The 20473-nt window shown below is 43.0% G+C and overlaps 1 protein-coding gene across 1 annotated transcript in view; it reads right to left on the bottom strand.

The window, feature by feature from the left end:
* Positions 1-20473, bottom strand: part of syndig1l (synapse differentiation inducing 1-like) — a 45441-nt gene that overhangs the window by 13576 nt on the left and 11392 nt on the right. The window lies entirely within an intron of this gene.

The following is a 20473-nucleotide window of genomic DNA, read 5'->3' as shown; positions in this document are numbered from 1 at the left end:
TGTCATAAAAATAACACACAACAACGCTTGACAGGCTCATGTGATCTTGTTTTGTTCTCTGTGGTTTCTCCGGTTTGTCTTACATTCCTTGGACTTTCCTTTGCCTGCTTCTTTTTTTTTGCGATCATGACGTACAAGCCTTCACTTTACGTCTCCTTCGTGTCCTAATCTGTTAAATCAGCTGCTGTCGCTCAGATATTTGCTCTACAAACATCAGCCTGCTGCTTGTGTCCACGTTTTTTTCCCCAATCAGATGTACTGGGACGCATTTAGATTGGAAGTCTGGAGAATATCAGCTTCTGACTTGCAGTTGCTTCCAGCATTAGACTCTGGTGAAGTATTTGTGGAGGCAGACAGATGGACTGGGGAACATTTCTCTGTATAAGATGAAAAAGTTTGATTTTGCGAAGGGCAACAGTCTGTGTACAGGTGGAGGAGATTTATATGTCACCTGGGGTGGAGGAAGAATCTGCAACAACTAGAGAAAAAAAAATGCATTTGTTTACTGGGAAACAAAACCTCGAGGAGTCACCGTATGCGGGATCATTTGCTTCCACGTAATGTCACAGCTCGCATTCATGGACTTTTTGTGCTGGCCCATTAGTTTCTCATTAGTTTGGAGCTATGCAGATTCCCCCTACGTTTCGGCATCTAAACAGCAGATGGTATAAAAGAAACGCTTCGGTTGAAAGTGCACCTCGCATCAGATGTGGAATAGTTATGAATCAAACGCACCTCTTCCCCTCGAGCTTCATGAAACCATTTCACGCTCCACGCAACATTCCTCACATGGAACCGAGATGACTTTCGGCGAAAAAAAAAAGACGTCTGTACATCTGCATACTGTTCAGGAAATACCAGAGTCTCAGTCCTGATCCAGAAAACGCCAGCGCGCGTTCCAATTTTAAGTTTTGCAATGACCACATTTGGCCGAACAACACACATATATGTACGACACACAGTGTGTCCTCCCCCCAACAACAAAGGCAGGACTAAGAACAGAGATTTATTTTCCATGGTGCCCGTAATGAAAAGAAATCGCAGATTGAGGCCACGGTTTCTATATGAACCATTAAGCTGCATCCTTCACACATCATCCTGTTTGAAGGATGATCCAGCATGAGGGCGGAACATGAAAACTAAATGAGAGAAATCAAGGCTAACAATATATTGCTGCGTCAAAGAAATTTGGGTTTTAATATACTGATCTGAATATTTTGATTAGAGATGAAGGAAACCGGGCAAAAGACGAGGCGGCGGGAGCTGCTCTCTGAAGTCAAATCACCACATTTAAGATAATAATCTTCAGGTTTTATTGAGCAGTTTTTGTCTCCGTGTAATCTTTATTTTCTGTTTGCATTTCCAACGGGCTAATCCCGGAGTTTATCTTTTCGGTTGTGGTACTCCTGATGAGTTCAGACTTTTATTTCAAAAAATACTAAAATTACAGTGTTTTATCATTCGCCACAGATTGATATCATTACTCCGTGGAGTATGTCGAGCTGGAGCCCAAACTAAATGATTTTGTGTTGGCTGCAGGCCTGGACTGGGATTGCAAGTGTCAAAGTAAGATAGAGTTGTTAGTACTTTTTAAAACCAGGTGCTGCTGCTCCGGGAAAAAAAAAAAGTTTTGCCCAACTATTCATCTCGCTGATGAATAGCTTGACCTTTGAATAAAACAATATGCTGTGAAATCCCAGCAGCATGTTACAGAAGAACTGTTTTTACTGTACTGGGCATTTCATTCTTTCATGACAGAGCCTACAGTGAAGAGGGGACACAGAGGACTCAATCTGGAACTAACGAAGACGTGATGACCCAATCCCAATATGCACCTTGCTCCTACACCTCTGTTTTGAGGAGGCAGGGTGTCAGGTAAAGTGTTCGAGTCATTTTTTGTAATAAGCATGAACCAGCCAGCGAGCTAACATTACTTTGGCACTACTTTAATTTAGGGGTGCCACGGTATACAGATATGGGCAATATTCATGTTTAAAGATAAAATTGATATTGTGTTAACAATACACACGTGATAATATTGTGTAAATAATCCAGCACCTATTAAACTATTTGCATTTGGTTCGATTCTCAGTGAAAGCACACGTTGACGCTCGTTCAGAATCAGAAATTCCTTTACAAGTCCCGCAAACGGGGAAATTTGCAGCCACAGCAGCCAAAGGACAGTTCAGTATTACAACATAACAATAATAGCAGTAAAAAGTAAAATATACTAAAAAGGGCAAGAAAAAGAGACTCTTCCCACTCTGCAGCTGCATATAACAATATCGTCATCGTGAATATTGTGTGATGAAAATCTGATATCGTGAAAGACTCAGTTCAGTGCTGCGTTCTCCCTCTTTGATGGAACATAAGGCCTTACATTTGTGGCCGTTGTTCCTTTTTTATTTGACGTCCTGTTTGATAGCGTGAAGTCGTGAACGAATTGCAAGCATCCACACTTTTCCATCTTCGTCATATGACGCCATATTGGAAATTGCGGGTTGCGTCCTTTTATGTTAACGCCGTCGTCAGCTGCCAATTTGAGGGGGGCGAGATTTCACCAACCGCTCCTTGTGACTCTGCTCTGCGGGTTAAGGGGGCACTTGAATGTTTTTGTGGCTGAATAATTTGAATAAACAAGGGCACTACATAGTTCATTTAAATAGCATTTTATTGTGAACAGTCTGAGCATTTTATTTCGATAAACACGAGGGGCAGCGCCGTAGTGTTTGTTCTGTATTCAAAGTTAAATTACTGTGAATGGCCCGAGAGTGTTGGGAATACGTTTTGCTTTGAGGGGTGAAACAGTTTTCAATTAGTTTTAATAACATGCAGCCCCTTACAGTCATGTTGCCCGACTGATGGTGGGGATTAGTGGGTGGGTGGTGGAGATGTGTGTGTGTGTGTGTGTGGGAGGGGGGGGGGGGGGGGCCCTGCCCACTAATGGCGGGGGGGCCAACACTGGATTAATTTAATCCAAAAATAGACCTCTGGAAGACAAAAAACAAGTGTAATAAACTCGTCGGGCGCTGCTTATGAATATGTGAGCGGCTGAGAGCGCAGATGATCAATACATTTTCATTGTTTTCATAATGCTGTTGCCGAAAGGGAGAAAAAGGTCATAACACACGAGCAGAGCGCAGCCTACATTCTGCATAATGTCGTTCTGCCTTCATGGCCTCAAGCAAAAAAAGGGCGCTGTGGTGCAATCTCTGCAGAGCCAGCCCCGCTCTGCTCCGTGCCTCAGAGCTCACTGACAATATCTGCACAGCCTCCTGGCTGTTTGGAGAATGAAAACACACATCATTCAGGGGATCCTGGCTGTTTGGTCGGCTTAGGTTACCGGGTAGGACGAAAGGAAAAAAAAAAAAAAAAAAAAAAAAAAAGGTAAAGAAGCCGTGGAAGTCAGTCAAGCACGGCAACAGTGAGGTCGGCTGGAGTTGGTGCAGACTGGTTTACGTGTGCTGGAAGCTACGAGCAGACCGGTCTGCATATCCAAGAAGGTCATTAAAAAAACCTGTTAAGCTCCGCGGTCAGCCCGCCCACTGTTTTTTCTCTTATTGCCAAATGTCCACTAGATCCGTTTTAGGAACATGTTCCGCCCAGAACACAGTATTCCATGATTAAGTGGTGACAAAATGGCGAAAAAACACCCTCCTCATTTCAAAGCAGTCGCTGTCACCCCTCTCTACACGAGAGATCCCGAGATGGCAGCCATTTGTAGGCAGCTCAGTTGAGCAGATGAGGAGCTTCTACTAGAGAGAACTTCTACCAACAACTGCACCTGTTTGACCATTTCATGTTCACAAATAAGAAAATAAGCACCTACAGAGCTTTCGACAGAAAAACAGCTTATAGCTTTTCAAAGAGAGCCTAAACCCGTGGCTCTGCTCCAAAATGATTCAACAGCAGCTTTGAATTCACCTCGGGCTGGACTTACATTTCCAGGGATGGTAACAGGTAAATCATACACCTTTCCAACCAAAAGCAGGTCACTAAAGCCTTTGCGAAGCCGTCCCACGGAGCGATCGTTAGAGTGCGATCACACCGTCATCTTCTCCCTTTCCTCGTGTCATCCAGGAGTTCGTATCGCCCTCTCAAGAAACTGGCTTACCGGGTTTGCTGACAATCTGCGTTTGATTTAAAGCAAACAGAATTTTGTTTACCGATTTTCCACCTGACTTTATAATGAGCGTGTGTCTGAGTGTGTGTGTGCGTTGCCATCAGTTCGCCACTTCCCTCCCTACACCAGAAAGGTCCTAATGACTATGCGCGGCGGTTTGCTGGATCTGCTGGCTGCGCTCGGATATGTCTCGCAGGGCGTGAATCCTGTCAACATGAGGCAACAGGCTGACAGGTAATGAAGAGCTAATGGATGGTTTCGACACGACGGCATAACCAAGAGGAGGGCTCGAGTAATTTATTTGGAGCCAAATTGCCTCCACAACATGAAGGAAACGCGGCCCCGTCCACTCATTGCACCCCTTGCTCCCCGCTGCCCTCGGAGATTTGTCTTTGTACCCCAGACGTTGTTTTTTTGTCGAGTGAATATCTCATACCATATCTCCCTGTGCGAACTCAGCAGGCAGGTAATCATATGAAGATGGTATCAGGACGAACATGAATTTTAATGCACCTTTGAGTTGGATGACTCTCCTGTGCACGAGGCGTCTCACACCGGATATCAGATTTAATGTGGTGTTCTTTTTTATTTGTGATGTGCTCACATGTCTGATTTCAAACTGTGCACAAGGAGATTGTACCTGTTCACGATCTGCTCGTGACTGGAGGAATAAATGAGTAAATATCGGCTCAGGACGCAGAATCCACATGTTGTGACAGCAAAGTCCACTGTGAATCCGCCGGGTGCACTGTTACGTTTGCATTTTGTGTACCGTTATTGTCCGATTCCGGTTCGTGCGTGTCCCAATTGCTTCATAATTTTAAAATCGATTGTGTAAACAGAAAAGAGGGCGCTATTTTTAGTCTTTGTTTCCCCGTATACTGTGTGCCAAACCATTCACTGGTGTCCTCAATCTGCTGGATGCAATATGAAACATGACTGCGGCGCTTTAACGTTGACGTCATGAATGCTGTTTAATGCTGCGGTGTGTTGATCAGCGATTCAGTCATTGAATTAAGAAAAGCATACTTGCAGCCGCTGCCTTCTTCATGGTAACTGTGCTGTATATCGCCTGGATGCTGCACCATCACACTTCAGTCCAGTCCAACCTTATCACTCTGTTAATTAACATTTAGAAAGTCTATTTATGACATTTGTGAACTGAATCGTAGGAGATTAGATGTGATTCTTATGCAAATCATTTTTTTTTTGTTTTTGCCTGCTTCACTTCATATTTTGGATATATGAGCAGAGAGAATCCTCCCTATTCTTGGCTCCTGTCACCATTATGTTTCTGTTCCTGAAATAAAACATTAAAAAAAACAGCGTATCTGAGGCCGCTTGTCCTTGAGGACACGTCTATATCAGATGCAGTTCTCTTTATATATACACGCACACACGTCTTTGATATGCTTATGAAGGTAGAGTCGTGTTGTGAGAGCTGACTCCTTCATTTAGATGTCACCAGCCTCAATAGGGGTAAAAAAAAAAAAAGTGAATATATTACCAGTATTTCCCGTCGCCATGCTGTACAATACGTCCAACACAGCCAGTGTGGGTCCATAACAACTGCACAATCAAAAAAAAGTTGTTAGCTGGGAGGAAAAAAAAGAAAAAAAGCACAGGCGTCTGGATGTGAGCATTGCAGCTGCCTGCCTGAAGAGAGGCGAAAGGAAACTGCGCAGCGACAAACTCATCACTAATTAAAAAAAGCCAGTGACCACACTGAATCACATTAACGCACCCACAGAAATTAATGTTGTCTCTCCAGCCATTTCATAAAGCAAAAAAAAAAGCCAGCGGTTGTGATTACATAAATTAATAGCCTTGCTGTGCGGCTACACGGAAAAAAAATGGTAAAGAGTGTGGACAGAGGTCTGGATGCAGAACGGAACTTCCTCACAACCAAAAAGGGAATTCAATTACGTGGCTGAATGCATAAGTACAGTTAATGAGCGAATGCCATTAAAGATGCAATACGGCTCGTAATTACATCTTCAGCACATTTGAATGCTGATACATACAGCAGGTATATATGATAAAGTGTTCCTGGGAAATAACACAAACCATGTACGATATTGTCTCATGAAAAGCGAGCAGGCACAAGTCATTACGATCTGCGCCCTCTGAATCGTCTCCTCTCATTACACTACATTTCTGTAAATGACGGTGAATGTTCTCTTTGCGTGAGAGAGTCATCCGCGGGTCATCTGGACTGATTTGCACCCTCTGCTTCCTGTCAGGGCGTCCTCTCGGGTCTGTATCCACGCCATATCCAGGTGGTGGAGGTGTTAAGTTATTCGGAGACGTGACGAGGTTGTTGTCTTAAGGGTTTTAAATTTGTCAGGCCGCGTGATAGAGTGCAACCCAAAGGAAAGAAATACAAGCCTTACAGCGGGGTTAATAAGACCTCGTGATTTACAAAGCGCCCGGGGGTCAGCAGCGCCGCGAGGTCGAGCACTCAGGAGGAACCTCAGAGGGACACTCAGTCACCGAGCATGTGATCGCAATGATACAAGCCTCGCCGGGATCGCAGCCCTCTCAAACATGTACAACAGTTGTTGGGGAGGATGTGATACCTGCGGGGAATTAATGAACGATATGTTTGTTGTTTTTCCTTTTCATTGCCCCAGTGGCCCGTTGTTGACAGGTGTGCAATTTAGGCTGGTGTAATGAGGCTACAACACGACACATCGCGCTCAGTATTCACATCACGCTCCGAGAACAGGTTGGAGCGCGCGAGAGCTAAACCGTGTTGTGCTGTAAAGAAATCACTGATTAATGAGACGAGGTGACGACAGATTCTCGTGTGATATAACCGCGTGTGTTTCCATGTCTGCATACCACGGATTTGCTGGAACATTTCGTTGTCTTGATGTTTCGACTTAACATTTCTTCAGGTTCAATTTGACAGAGCTTTGATTGTGGCCTGGTTAGGTTTAGGCACAAAACCAGAAAAAAAAAAAAAAAAATCATGTTTTAGGTTAAAACACCTGTTTTGGCCACCACAAACCTGGCTGGAAACTGTCCCGAGGTTTCCCTCATAATATCAGGTGGCGTCACTCTTACGAATGTTGAAACGCAGTCTCAAACTCTGGTCACTGGCTTGGTAACCTTATAGCTCTTAACTCAACCACCACCCGTTCCTGATATCATAGGTTATAATCATGTCATGTGAACGTGATATGACGCATATGTAGAATTGTCTAAATGTAGATATATTGGCGAATACTGGCTGAACAGAAATATATCAGTACAGGTCTACATGTTGTCCGATATGCACAGATATGAAAATATCGGCCGATATTTATTGATATGGGAATTTTTTACTCCCTAGCATTGGTGTCAGAATCCACACACACAAAAAGAAATCCAGTATGGGTCGGGCTCTGGTATGCATGACAAATAAATGAACGCATCAGCTGTTTCCAGTTTAGGAGCTTTAGGACTGTAAACCCAAACCAAACACCTCGCTGCTACATGTTTTAAGTGCCTCTCTGACTGAGGCAGCAGCGAGTCGAGCAGCCGGCAGCTATAATTCATCAGGCCATCGATTATCTTGTGCCTATAGACATTCAACATGCGATATGACAAGGCTGCATTATATATTCACACCCCGATGAGAAGGTGACCTGACAGACTAATGGGGAGCGGTGGAGTGGATGTGAAGCTGACAGGAGCCGCAGATTATACATGCAACGTGAAAAAAAAGAAAAAAAAAGAGCCTCATGCGCCTTTGGTTTGTTTTTGAATAAGATATCTTAATCCATCTAAATCCAACAGACTGCTGGACAATCATTACACGTCTGTCGTTACACCCCCGCCCAAAACAAAAAAACGTGTAATCATCCCCAAAGGGCTGATATTACTCAAAAGTCATTGCATTACAGAAGCATCGCGCTCATTATTCAAGTTTTAATACTCTGCCATTCAGGAAAGGATTAAGGAACAAGCGGGGAAGTTTGGCAGAGTAACAATACTGTGCTACTTCATTTCTCCTTTCAGGAACTTCATTCAAAACCAAGAATGAAGAGGCGGAGGATGCACTTCTTATTTTCCCTTTGACTGGTACAAGCACGGCTAACATTTCATCAAGGTTAATGCAGCGTTCAATTTCACATTCAAGTGTTCGCAGGCTGATCGAATATATAACACTTACATTCAAAGCATTTTCTTTAACCAGAAAAACACCTGGAGATGATGAATGAGACCGTATTCCTCAAAATACAGAGTTAATACAGTCATGAACGTTTATTTTGCAAGTGGATTTCACCAAAGTATACGCCGCTTCTTTCATATCCATGACTTGCATCCAATACAAACTGTGTGGTGTTATTCTCTAAAATTTGGAAGACAAACTCTGAAAGTGTCTGCTTTCACCAACCAAAAGGTGTTGCACTGAAGGGAAAGAGTGGAACCAAGTACCCTGAGCCAAAACATGAGACTGAGAATGAATGTTAGCTTTAAGTAATATAATGATTACTGTTGCATAAATGCATTCGCTAGCCAACTTCTTGTATATGAAACTAAACTATACAAGAGCCTCTTGAACCGTTAGAGCCATTTGCTTGTTGTCAGTTTTGGTTGTAGTATTTATTTTTTGTGTGATTATTCTAGATGTTTGAGTTTGATATCATTTTCTTTTGCTAATAATTGGTTTAGTCTGATTATTTCCTTCTTTCGCATGTTCAGTTTTGTCTAGTTAGTATTTCATTTTGTTTTATTTTGTGCCTATGTTTTTTTTTTTGTTTTTTTTTTTACTAGAGCAAGAGAGACGTGCAGATTTCCTTTGTTCCGAGTTTGCTTTACTTGTTTTGGAAAATAAATCACAGAACCCAAAGGAACGTTGCATGGACATTGAACTTATTTTGCCTTTTACACGCCCGTGGTGCAGCAGTGGCTCTTTGACCTTTATATTTCGATTTGATTTATTATTTATTAGCAGACAAATACCACAAACAATATCAAAAACATTTTCAGATTCCAAGTGTGATCAGTTACTGTCATATTTTGATCCGTTTCACTCCTGTGCTCAAACATTGCTGATAATAATAAAGCCAAAGCAACATGAGAGCAGTTTAATCAACCTAAGACTGAGTCATTGTTGAATATCGTTCCTTGTACTGCACTTAATCCCTTTGAGAGAGTTTGTGTATCCAGAATGTACTTTTAAGTTTTTTAATATTTTATTAGGCAACTTGTAAGTGCACAGACTGAGCTACCATCTGCTGAATGATAATTCAGCTATTTCTGCAAATAAATCATGATTCCGGTGAAGTCTTTTAGGGTAACGCCACCAATTTAATACAGTAAAGTCTGTTTACAGGTTTTGCAGAATACTACTGAAAACTACTGTCGTCTGCATCTTGCACTGATGGTGCAGTCTAACATTCAGAACACCAGGGAGGTTCTGGTCTCGGTGGTGGACTTCCTGATTAAATGGTGAGATATTATCATCTCAACGCAGACTGCCATTTTGTCTTGGGAAAGACAATGTTTGCAGTACTCCTGTGCATCTGGCAAGTTTCTTTGGTTCACTGCCTCTCTGTTGTTTTTCCTCCTTCCTATCTTAGCAGACCATACTTGGCTGTGTTCCTTCATACTGAGCAATGACAAAAAGGTTGAACAGAATTGAGTCGCTAGTTGTGGGTTTTGTTTTCCAGATGAACAAGGACGCGTCATATCAGAGGCGAGAAAAAGCAGCAGCTGTGAGAAAAATTTTTTTAAGAGGAACGGAGCAGATGTTTGCTGCGTACTTTCCACATCTGACGGAGCACAACACCACCCGATTGTTGGAGAGGTCTGCGCCTTATGCAGGGTTGGACCTCACAAGTTCTGGTTTCAGCTCCCATGGGGTTTTGTTTTTGTAAAATACAGTAAATGTACTTGTTTGGCACTGTTGATCACAACTGTTGTTTTGTTGAAGGTATTGCTAGTGATGTAAATCCAATCTGCTTCATCGTGTAGGCACCACAACTGCATGAAGTCATGGAGGCTTGTATTTAAAGTAGAGAGACTCACACTGGCAGGGTCAAAAGGACTACAAGGTCTAAACTCTGATCCCTCGTCCTCTACTCAGAAACAGTTCTATCCAGACATATGTTGTTCTTCCAGACATATAAGTATTAATAATATAGAGATCATGCATAAGTCTCTCGCCATCCAGAGTCATTTTTAAACTGTTTGACAAGGCGGTCTGTGGTTGCTGTACTCGCATCAGAATTTTTATACATGCAACACATTGTCTTGATTTTCCTCTTTGAAATTTAAGAAAAGGTTCTATAAAAAAGGAATAACCAGCTTCAGTTATATCAAACCAAATAGGTATTGTGAAATACAGAGAAGAATGTGTCTCTGAAGTTCATAAAGAGTAAAAATCCAGTCCCTTCGCTGTTCTTTGACTCCACCGCGATCCTCTTCCAGTTCCTCAAACAACACCCCGCCTGGCGGAAGAACAAGACGCTCAGGCGATGGTTCTCCAGTAAATGGAGTCTGTGTACGAGTCTGATTCAAAGCCGTCAATTTTGTTTTCTGTGCAGCAAAATGCTAAAGAGCAGCACTTTAGTTCGTACGTCACCTGTTTGGATTACTTGCTTGGTCATATCCTGTTTTATTTTGTCGATCACGTCCTCGATTGTCATATTTTACTTTACACTTCCTGGCTTTGTTTGTTTCGCCCTTTTTCCGGCTCACATCTGGCGTGTGCATCTCTGATTTGGGGATTTTGTGACATCATCTTACCATTAAAGCTTGTTTTGCTTCTTACCTCTGTGCCTCTCTTTGTCTTGTGTCTGGGTCCCTTTTAGCAAAGCTTGACATCACTTTAAATTCCTTATGCATTTGACTGTTAAAACGATTTTGTGACCCGAGTCCTGAACCGGAGCTGGGTTAATGCATTCGGGAAGGATGACAGAGGGTGCCTATCCTCACAAAAAAGAAAAAAATGCAGCTGAGAGACAAAATGAAACATAGAAACGCTCGTATCTGACGGGCTAAAAGAAGAGCGGTGTCAGTGACACCACCGCTGTGTTGCAGGATTTCCTGCCAAGACATTATCAAAAGGTACGACCGCAATCCATCAAACAACCAAAATAAAAATGAAAACATAAATGTATTGTCGGCTTTTGTTACTTTATCTTACATCATGCGCGTGTTACCTGCATCCCACTGATCCCCCTTGTTGTCCAATTAAATTAATGTACTGATGTAATGATTACACTGTTGTGTTGCAGCATATACATATCTGAACTCTGACACGCTGCGTATGTTGTGGTACTCATGCATATAAATAGAATCCTACTGCGGCGGTGCTGGCAGTGAAATGCTTACAAACCAGCCACAACAAAACAAACAAATAATATGTACATCTACAGGGAATGCCCAATATCAGCTTCTTGGATAATGAACAAACGCCTCTTCGGGGGATAATCAAACTGAAAACAGCTTTTACAAGCTCTCAAGTCCCCAGTGAAATAAAATGTTAAAAACTGAAGTTTTCAAGTGGCTCAGTTAAGATAAACCACATTTAATCAAAAGAAACACTTGCACAAATAAGGACGGCCCCGATGCAGCTGACTGGTGACTTTTTGTGGTCAGAATAAACAGAATTTCCCTCAATTAGAATGAAACGGGGCAGCAAAGAAATCTCAACGGGGGCCTAAACGGACCAGAGTTTCTGGCTGGCAGGTTATCAGGAATTGGTCTGCAGTGTGTCAGGGACAGATTCAGAAAAAGAGTGAGTCCAACCTGGGCGCCGTTCCCCACCTCATGTCACACCCTGATTGGCTGGGAGGGGAATGCCCCAAGCTGCCTCCACTCGTTAATTAGGAGTCAGTCTCCCCCATCCTGCACACAGGTGATCTGAATCCACTGCAATCAGTCCAGAGGGATCTTTTTTTTAAATTCAGCCCAGAAATAAAAGATAGCAAGTCTTACACAGTGGGACAGCTCCTACTTCAAGCTCACTCATTTCATTTTAAATCTAATTTGCTGGAGGACAGACATAAACTAACTAACCATCATCAATCATTTTTCCAAATACATGTGGACCTAACCATACACAGACCGGTGACACCTTAATGGAAAGACCTAAATGAAAATGTAGAGAAACACAAATGATAATGAGAATGTAAATGATGTGAATTAATTGAACACCTATGGGAGGATGAAGCCGGGTCCAGACACCAGGAGACTGGTGATGCTTTTTTTTTTTTTTCCCTTTCAGTCGTCAGCCATCTGTATAATGTGGCATGAAATAATTTAATCTGTATGTGGACAGAGATACATTGAATTAAACAGCAAACGTTCGAGTGGCTGCCGGGTGTACAGCCAGAAATTCTGCCACCGAGACAAACCGAGATAGTTTTGGCAGAGCACACGGTGACAAGCCACCAGGAATCACTGATATTCACAGAGAGCCAGGCAACATCTACCGAGGAGGCCAGCTTCAAAGTCAACAGTCAGACAATGGACACCATTATGTCATGTACGTGTAAACGCTGGCAGAAAAACCAGCTCCCATGTCAGGACTGTTGTGCGGTGTTCAGCCTGATACCTGGCTGGGATAGTCCCTGCCTGACATACAGATGAGGTGTGCCTGGGGCCACTCTGTTGACGGCTGAGGCTGCCACTCAACGATGACTGAACGCTCAGACTCTGAGCAACAAACCCAGGACGGCTGCCCCTCCCGCCTCCACAGCTGTCAGGCCACAGAGCAGAAGCATGGAAGAAGTGTGGTAGACAGGGACTACCACCACTGAGACCAAAGATATATATACACAGGCACATTTTGGTACTTCTTAATGAAATGTTAATGTGCAGCTTGCTCTCTTGGGAACGAGGATAAGGGACTTGTGTTTTCTTGGTGCCATCAAGGTTATTCAGGAATGAAGATATTTTCTCTGACATGTTCTCTTCTTTGACACCATTTCCAATACTTTCCCTGAGCCACAGCGTGCAGCTTAGGAATTCTGTAGCTCAGAAGAGATGCCCCAAACCATGGAATAAATATCCCCAGTTAGCAGGGAGGAGCAAGCTTTGAAATCCATTGGACATACCCGCTTACTGCAGAATTGAAATGATCCAAGAGATCGGTTTGTCATTTACTGCTAAATGAGAAATGGGATATCGCTGAAAGATTTCACAAGAATATATGACACGGGCTCAGATTGGGTGCTGAACCCTTCAGGAAAGGAACTATATGTGTGCACTGGACTGCAGCATGACTACATTTCAGATTTAATGAAGACATGAGCGCTCGTGTCCCTCCAGATTTACTGAGAATAGATAACCCCTCCTATCAAACCTGGTCTGATCTAAAATGCTGCAGAGGACAGTTAGAAATATACCGGTTTTTAAAACCTAGCTCTCAATTGATTTCACACCCACAGCCGTGATTTTAGCACTCCAGTACCTGTGCTAGAAAAGAGAAAATAAAAAGGTTCAATCAGAAAATGCTGAGAAGAGGCCATTTTTATTGAAATGCTGCACATTGGCAGGACGGCCGCATGCTCGAGTTATTATGTGAGTATGAAATATACTAATAAATGCAAATTGCATGCAGTGGAGATGGTGTAACAGATGGCAGACAAATAGAAATGGTGGCTCTCATCCCGAGTTCGAGTGCTATTTCTTTATGCAGGTTAAAATACATGAGAATTTTAATGGACTGAATGCACTGACAGCAAGATCAAAGATGTCCAGGGTCATGTCAGCTAGGGGGCATGTCCTTAAAGTTATAATCTTACAATTTAATTTCATCAAAGCTATTCTTTTGCTATCCAATTTGTGACTGGTATTCTGCCATAGCTATTCAATGTTTTTCATCAGTTACTTCTCTTCATAGTAGCTTGCATTGTTGGTGGTGGAATCTGCAATACAAGTGATCCAAACAGCATCACGTCATTATGAAGATAAAGCATATTTGGGTTGATACAACATTTCGATCCATCCACTTGATGCTGCTTATCTGGGACCAGCTCAAGGTGGCAGCAGGCTAAGCAAGGTAGTCCTGACGCCCTTGTCCCCATCAACTCCTCCTTGGGGATCCGGAGGCATTCCCAAGGAGGATGAGATACTATTATCACTCCTCAGCTTGTTCTTGGTCTACCCAAATGGGGGCGGCAATAGCTCAGTCCGTAGGGACTTGGCTTGGGGACTTGAAGGTCGCCGGTTCAAGTCCCACCCGGACCAAGAAAGAATGATGTGGACTGGCAGTTGGAGAGTGCTTGTTCACATCCTGGGCATTGCCGAGGTGCCCCTGAGCAAGACACCGACCCCTAACACTGCTCATTGGGCGCCGTAGCATGTGTGGCTGCCCCTTCGCTCATCTCCTCTACACTGCATGTGTGTGTTTGTGTGTGGAAAAAGGAATTTCCCAATTTGGGATTATAATAGTATATCAAAAAAAAAAAAAAAAAAATGTCTCCTACCAGTTCATATGCATGAATAACCAAAACTGGCTGCTTTCGACGCAAAGAAACAACAGTTCTACTTCAAGCTACCTTTTGGCTGAGACTACATGAAAAACTAACTTTGGCCGCTCTCTGCAATCTCATACTTTCAATCACTACCCAACGCTTGCAGTCACAGGTGAGGGTTGGAACGATCGACTGGTAAATCCAAAGCTTTGCCTGCCGGCTCAGCTCCCTCTTCATCACAAAGGTCTGGTAGAATGCCAGCATTGCTTCTGACGCTGCCCCAAAATGACCTGTGCATCTCAAGCTCCATTTTCTATCCTCATCCATGAGCCAGGCCATCAGACACTTGAGCTCCTCCAGTCAAGCAACTTAATCCCAACTCAGAGGAGCCATTCGTCCATCCATTCTTTTTCTGCTAATCAGAGTCAGGTCACAATGTCGCAGGCTAGGCAGGGTAATTTAGAAGATCTTATCTCAAGCACATTTTCCAGCTCTTCCCAGGGGATCCTGATGCTTTCCTAGGCCAGATGAGATATGTAATCCCTCCAGCGAGTTCTGGGTCTGTCCTGGGGTCTCCTCCCAGTTGGTCATGCCTGGAATGCACCCAGGAGGCATCTTATCAGACGCCCAACCACCTAATTTGGCTCCATCCCACATGAAGGAGCAGCAGCTCTATTCCGAGGTCTGTCTGGATCTTCCTCACCCATTCTGGGGTCATCCGATCGGCTGAAAAAGAGATGGAGCACTTTCGTGAATATGGGCCCAACCTCTGAAACCAGACTTGAGTGGTGAGGTCACGAGGGAAGGTCTGGTGGCCGGGCCTTGTTCCATGGGACTTGGCCAAAAAAAACATAGGCACACAGCCTGGCAAAACAACATGGAGCTACGACCTTGTGAGCCAACCATCCGCAGCGAAGGGCAACAGGACTTGGTGCAATTTGTGCCGGGTGGCGGGCGAAGGTGAGGACCTGGGCATCCTGACACCTGGCATCGCATATTGGTTCCAAGTGATCGATACACATGTCTTTTCTAATGGAACTTATGGAACGAGACTTTATTTATATGCTCGTTATTGGTCTGCAAACCCAGACATGAGTGAGGAAGATGTGCAGCAACGGGATCTGGTGAAAATCAAGATAAATCAATTCTGGTAAGTTCATTAAACCTAATGTAATTCCTCAATCTGAGGCTGCAGCCATTATTCACGGGGACGAGGACCTTGGCCTGTCTTGTTCAGCCACTTTATAAATGCTAGAAAATCTGTTGTTCAGATCCGTGTCTCTACCGTGACGAACCTCGCAGCTAATTATGGTTTAGTTATGAGGAACAGTATTCTGTCTCCACTTCGCCAGGACTGTGTCACTGCATCTTACACCGTCGATCTACGGCAGATACTTCTAAAAACTCTGTCACAACAGCACCTTCGGATCATTAACCAAAACCAACAAACAGAACAAATGACAAACAAGTCCTCCATGATCACTGCCGTCATTGATATTATTTTCTGATTTTGTTGTCAGACAGCTCAATGCGTGCAAAGCGAAGCAGTAATTTCCCCACGGCTCATAAATGCTACCTGTTAACCATCAGTAATTTGGGGCACTGTAGCATCGACGACATCAATCAAATCACTGTTTCATGCATGAGGCAATCTTCAGAAAGCATAAATATAAACAAAGGTTTGCTGCTCCTGTGTGATCTGCGGCGCCGGCAATCAAAATCCAGTGTCTCTGTGATTACAGCAGGGATGTGAGCTGTACGCCTGTATGGAATCCATGGCCCTTAGTTTTTGGGGTAGAGAGAGACTTTTTGAGATGTGTTCTCACCTCCCAGTGAGCAGTCAGGACGAGGAGGGAGGCCGAGACATAGGGGGCCCACTTGGCAGACCTCCAGCTCTCACTGTATACTTGTTAAAGCTGATCAGGTGAGACAGATAAGATTTGCTTGGTTGTCCGGCACAGGGGCCTCGAACGTGGCGAGACTTCAGCTCCGTGTTAGCTTGTCGGCCTCTGAGGTGAAATTCTATTTTCTTTAATCCGCTGCTTCAAGGGCAGAGTGCACAATTCCGACCTTCCGGCGCCGTGCTTAAGGGCACTTCGGCAGGGCTAAGAGGTTTACCGCCATGAAGTTCTGCCTACAAATCACACTTTTGTTCTTCAATAACTGCTCACAAAAAGACTAAAAAAGTTAATGAAAGGGGGAAGACAAAGACTCGAAATTGATGTTACTTGATATACAAACAGATGAATGTTGTATAATTTAAAAGTAATACAGCGGGCGAATAATAGAGGGAGATGTAAGGCATGAAAAGGCTCTAGACAAAGAGAATACATTCAGTAGAGAAACGCTTTCAGAGTTGATAATTGGATGTTTTTGATGCTTGAATAAAAGATTTGTCATCCCCGGCTATTATTCAACTCTAAAGTGAGAGCGAGAGGTTGAGATTGCGTGAGAAACGCAACTTGTCTCAAGTGAAAGCGACTCGTTTTTTTTTTAACACGCCACTTCTTTGACAGGTGGAAAAACAAAAGTAAAAGAAATGCAAATGAAATTTCCTTGAAGTGATATCTCCTCTACTTTATCTCCTCAAAGGCCATCTCATGCACTTTGATAATTAGTTCTGTACTTAATAAATCCTTTTCACAAATAGAACTCAGAACTCTTTAATCCACCGCGGTAGTCTCAAGACTTTTTTAAAATGTTTTTGCAATAAATTCTGAAAACAACAGGGTTTTTAATATCTGCTAGTTAAAGTAAAAGCAAAACAAGCACATCCTGTACCGCCTGCAGTTAATGCCTTTCAATGAATTGCTGAAGATTTAAGGCTTATTATCGTACAGCGTTTACAGGAGCATACCTCCTAAAAATCCTTCTGTCTCTTTCCTCGGGCCGAGTCCTCGTGAAGATGACAGCGGCAACTCTGATCACTGTAACCGATCTTGATTGCATGTTGCACTTTATCGACAAACTATTTGCCGCTGCATCGACCTCCGAGGGACGTGTCACGGCTGACAATAGCAAAAGTTTGCTGATCTCAAAGGAAGCTGCAGTTTCTGCCGTCAAGTTAAAAAAGTGCTGATGAAAACTTTTCGGATAGCGAGTGTACTTCCACATCTCAGGATTATGATCATTATGGATTAGACGTTGTACAAGATTCGGCTTGGTCACGTGATTGGTGAAAAGCATAATTCTCAGCGACACAGACTCTTTTTCCGTGCTGATTCAGGCAAAAGCCATTACACCTTACTGATCCCTTTATTAAATCAATACAGCTCACGGAGAAGGAGCTGCATATAAAGAGAAACAGATGAGATCGAGAGCGGAGGGATTTTAAAAATTCTAACTCACAGTTGAGATGTGGAGTGTGAGAAAAAGCAGCCGCAGATCAATCCCTGAAAAGTTCAGTTCCTGTGGGGCCCGGTCGCACCAAAAATGTGGAGACAACTGGCGAGCAGTTAGCGAGGCCGCTGCTGGGCCAACAAGTTCACACAGTTTATTTAGGAGGTGGTGAACGTTGGGTCCAATCTCATTACTGTCTGTGAACCGTTTCATTTTGGAGCAGTTATAACACCAACTGAGCAGTATCACAGCTAACTCGCTACGCTAGCTTCCTCCAGTTTGGACCCTTCTGTTCCCTCAAAAGCTCTGCCACGCAAGACGACTTACAACAGAACCAAACACAATGTCATAACTATCCAAAATCCATGTTTGATGTTTTAATCTAATAACAATACATTAGGTTTGAGACCTTATTCACTTGTTGGGCCACAGACAGAGATGCAGGGTTTCCTTTTTGAGAGATCCTTTATTCTTTTGTTTGGGCAGAGGGTTTACTCCGGACAGATTTGAGGAAACAAACACTGAATCCACGAACAGCTGTGCATTTTTATCTTTATTTTTGGTTAATATTATTTGAACTTGCCTAACCCTGACCTGTAATAAGCCTCCTGGATAAAGTCAAGCCGTTATATAATGATCTTTTTCAATAAGAATTTTGAAAATGTAAATGACATGTTGTCACGGCATAAAATAATTCTCTGCAGAACTTTACTAATCCTGATGCAAGATGCCGGTCTAACAAAGGCACAGCTGTCAGCGCAGACAAACAAGAACATTTAAAATCCAATCCAACGGAAAATATGCAAGAATTCTTGAATCTCTAGCAGTGATATTAAACTTTTGGGTAGATTTGGTTTAAAAGATGCTAACAAGGTACCAGAGTAATTAAAACAAGTGCATCAGAACATTAAATATGGATGGACCACCCGTTTATACTCGACATACCCCTTTAAAATGTCATAGTTAAAGCTGTAAATGACAACAGACATAAAAACTATTATAATAAAATAAAACTATTCATCAAACATGTACGTAGATCTGTTTCACCCACACGAGGGAATCTGCTGACTGATCATTGATCACGCTGTTAACTAAATGTAGTTGTGACCAGACTGAAATCCTTTTTTGTGCATTTCCTCAAGCAGAGCACATGCGAGGCTTTCAAGTATGCATGCTGTCAAATGACAAAATGATCAAAGACGGTCTATTGCTGTTCATTCTGGGATGCATCGCCATCGCACCTACAAATGTCGCCTCTCTCATGTGATGACAGCTCCTCACAATGTTACACCGAGCCTCGCCACCGTCATCAAATAATCATCATACGGAGACTTTCCTAAAATTGGCAAACACAGACACACACACACAGCCGCTGTGTAGCCATGAAGAACTGAACAGTTTAGACTGTAGCAGAAAATTGCCTGGATATAAAGCTATCATGCTCCATCCCTTTTGTCACACTTCCACTCCCAGCCTCCTCAGACGAAGCCTCCGCTACCCAAACCTTTCTTCTCCTTCTCCTTCTTTTTCTTTGTGCCTCCTTCATAAAGCAGAGAGGATACTGAAGTAGGTCTGTACCGAGTTTCTTGAGTAAACTTGTTGTTTTTTTAATGCAGTATCCTGCGCTCAGTAACCTAAAACACTGCACGTGGACTAATACGGTGACAGCAGGGTTCGTGATAACAGCGGGAACAACGCAAACCTAATTAAACACATTAAAGCACACACGCACAAATGAACTGCCGCGTTGCACATGAACCACCTTATGTAGATTAAATTAAACTCAATTTAATTCAATTAGACTAAACCTGAGCAACAATAAGTATTTACAAAGTGCTGAGAAAGTACACGTGAGCCAGGAAGAAGTTTTATCTGAACTTAATGCAGGGCTCCATGCAGCTTTTACAAGCTCTACATTTAATATGTGTTTCTAGTTCTGTAAGTTACTGGCATAGAAACATGAGACAGTCCTGAATAATGTGACGATCAGTTACGACCAACAGTTAACAGTTACCAAAATCATCTTTTGTCTGCCACTTTGGCACGCTGCCTTTGCTTTTGCTTCGTTAACAGGAACATTCTCACAAACTCCTCCACCGTCGCCATGTCTGTTGTCGTCAGCAGCTATTGACTCTGAACGACCCTCTGGTAAATGTTTCGCTCCACATATCCAGATAAACAAATTTGGTAGTAAATTAGCCTCAAGGAGACCTAGTATGCTTTTTCAAAAAATGTTTAATGTTTCGTTTTGTCCACACCAACCGGAGCTCCTTTTTCCCACAGAAACAACTGCTCCTGAAGTGTCAAACATTTGCTTAATTGATGCAGTGTGAAGCTCATTGAAAGCTGACAACATGACCGAGCCAGCTGGAGACAAAGCAGGCTCAGGCGTGTGTCAGCTGACCAATCAGAGCAGACCAGGTATTCTTAAAGAGGACACTCTTCACTAGACATAATGAGAATAAAAAAGCATTACAGCATGTAAACCTATTCTAGCAGTAACCAAAAATACAATAATGAATCTGAAAATGGCTCCTTTTTTATTTATCGCATGAATGCAAATATTCAGAAAATCGTCTTTCTAATTGTCTAA

Source organism: Sparus aurata, chromosome 22 (assembly GCF_900880675.1).
Source record: "Sparus aurata chromosome 22, fSpaAur1.1, whole genome shotgun sequence".
NCBI classification, from domain to species: Eukaryota; Metazoa; Chordata; class Actinopteri; order Spariformes; family Sparidae; genus Sparus; species Sparus aurata.
This window is presented reverse-complemented; position numbering and strand designations above follow the sequence as displayed.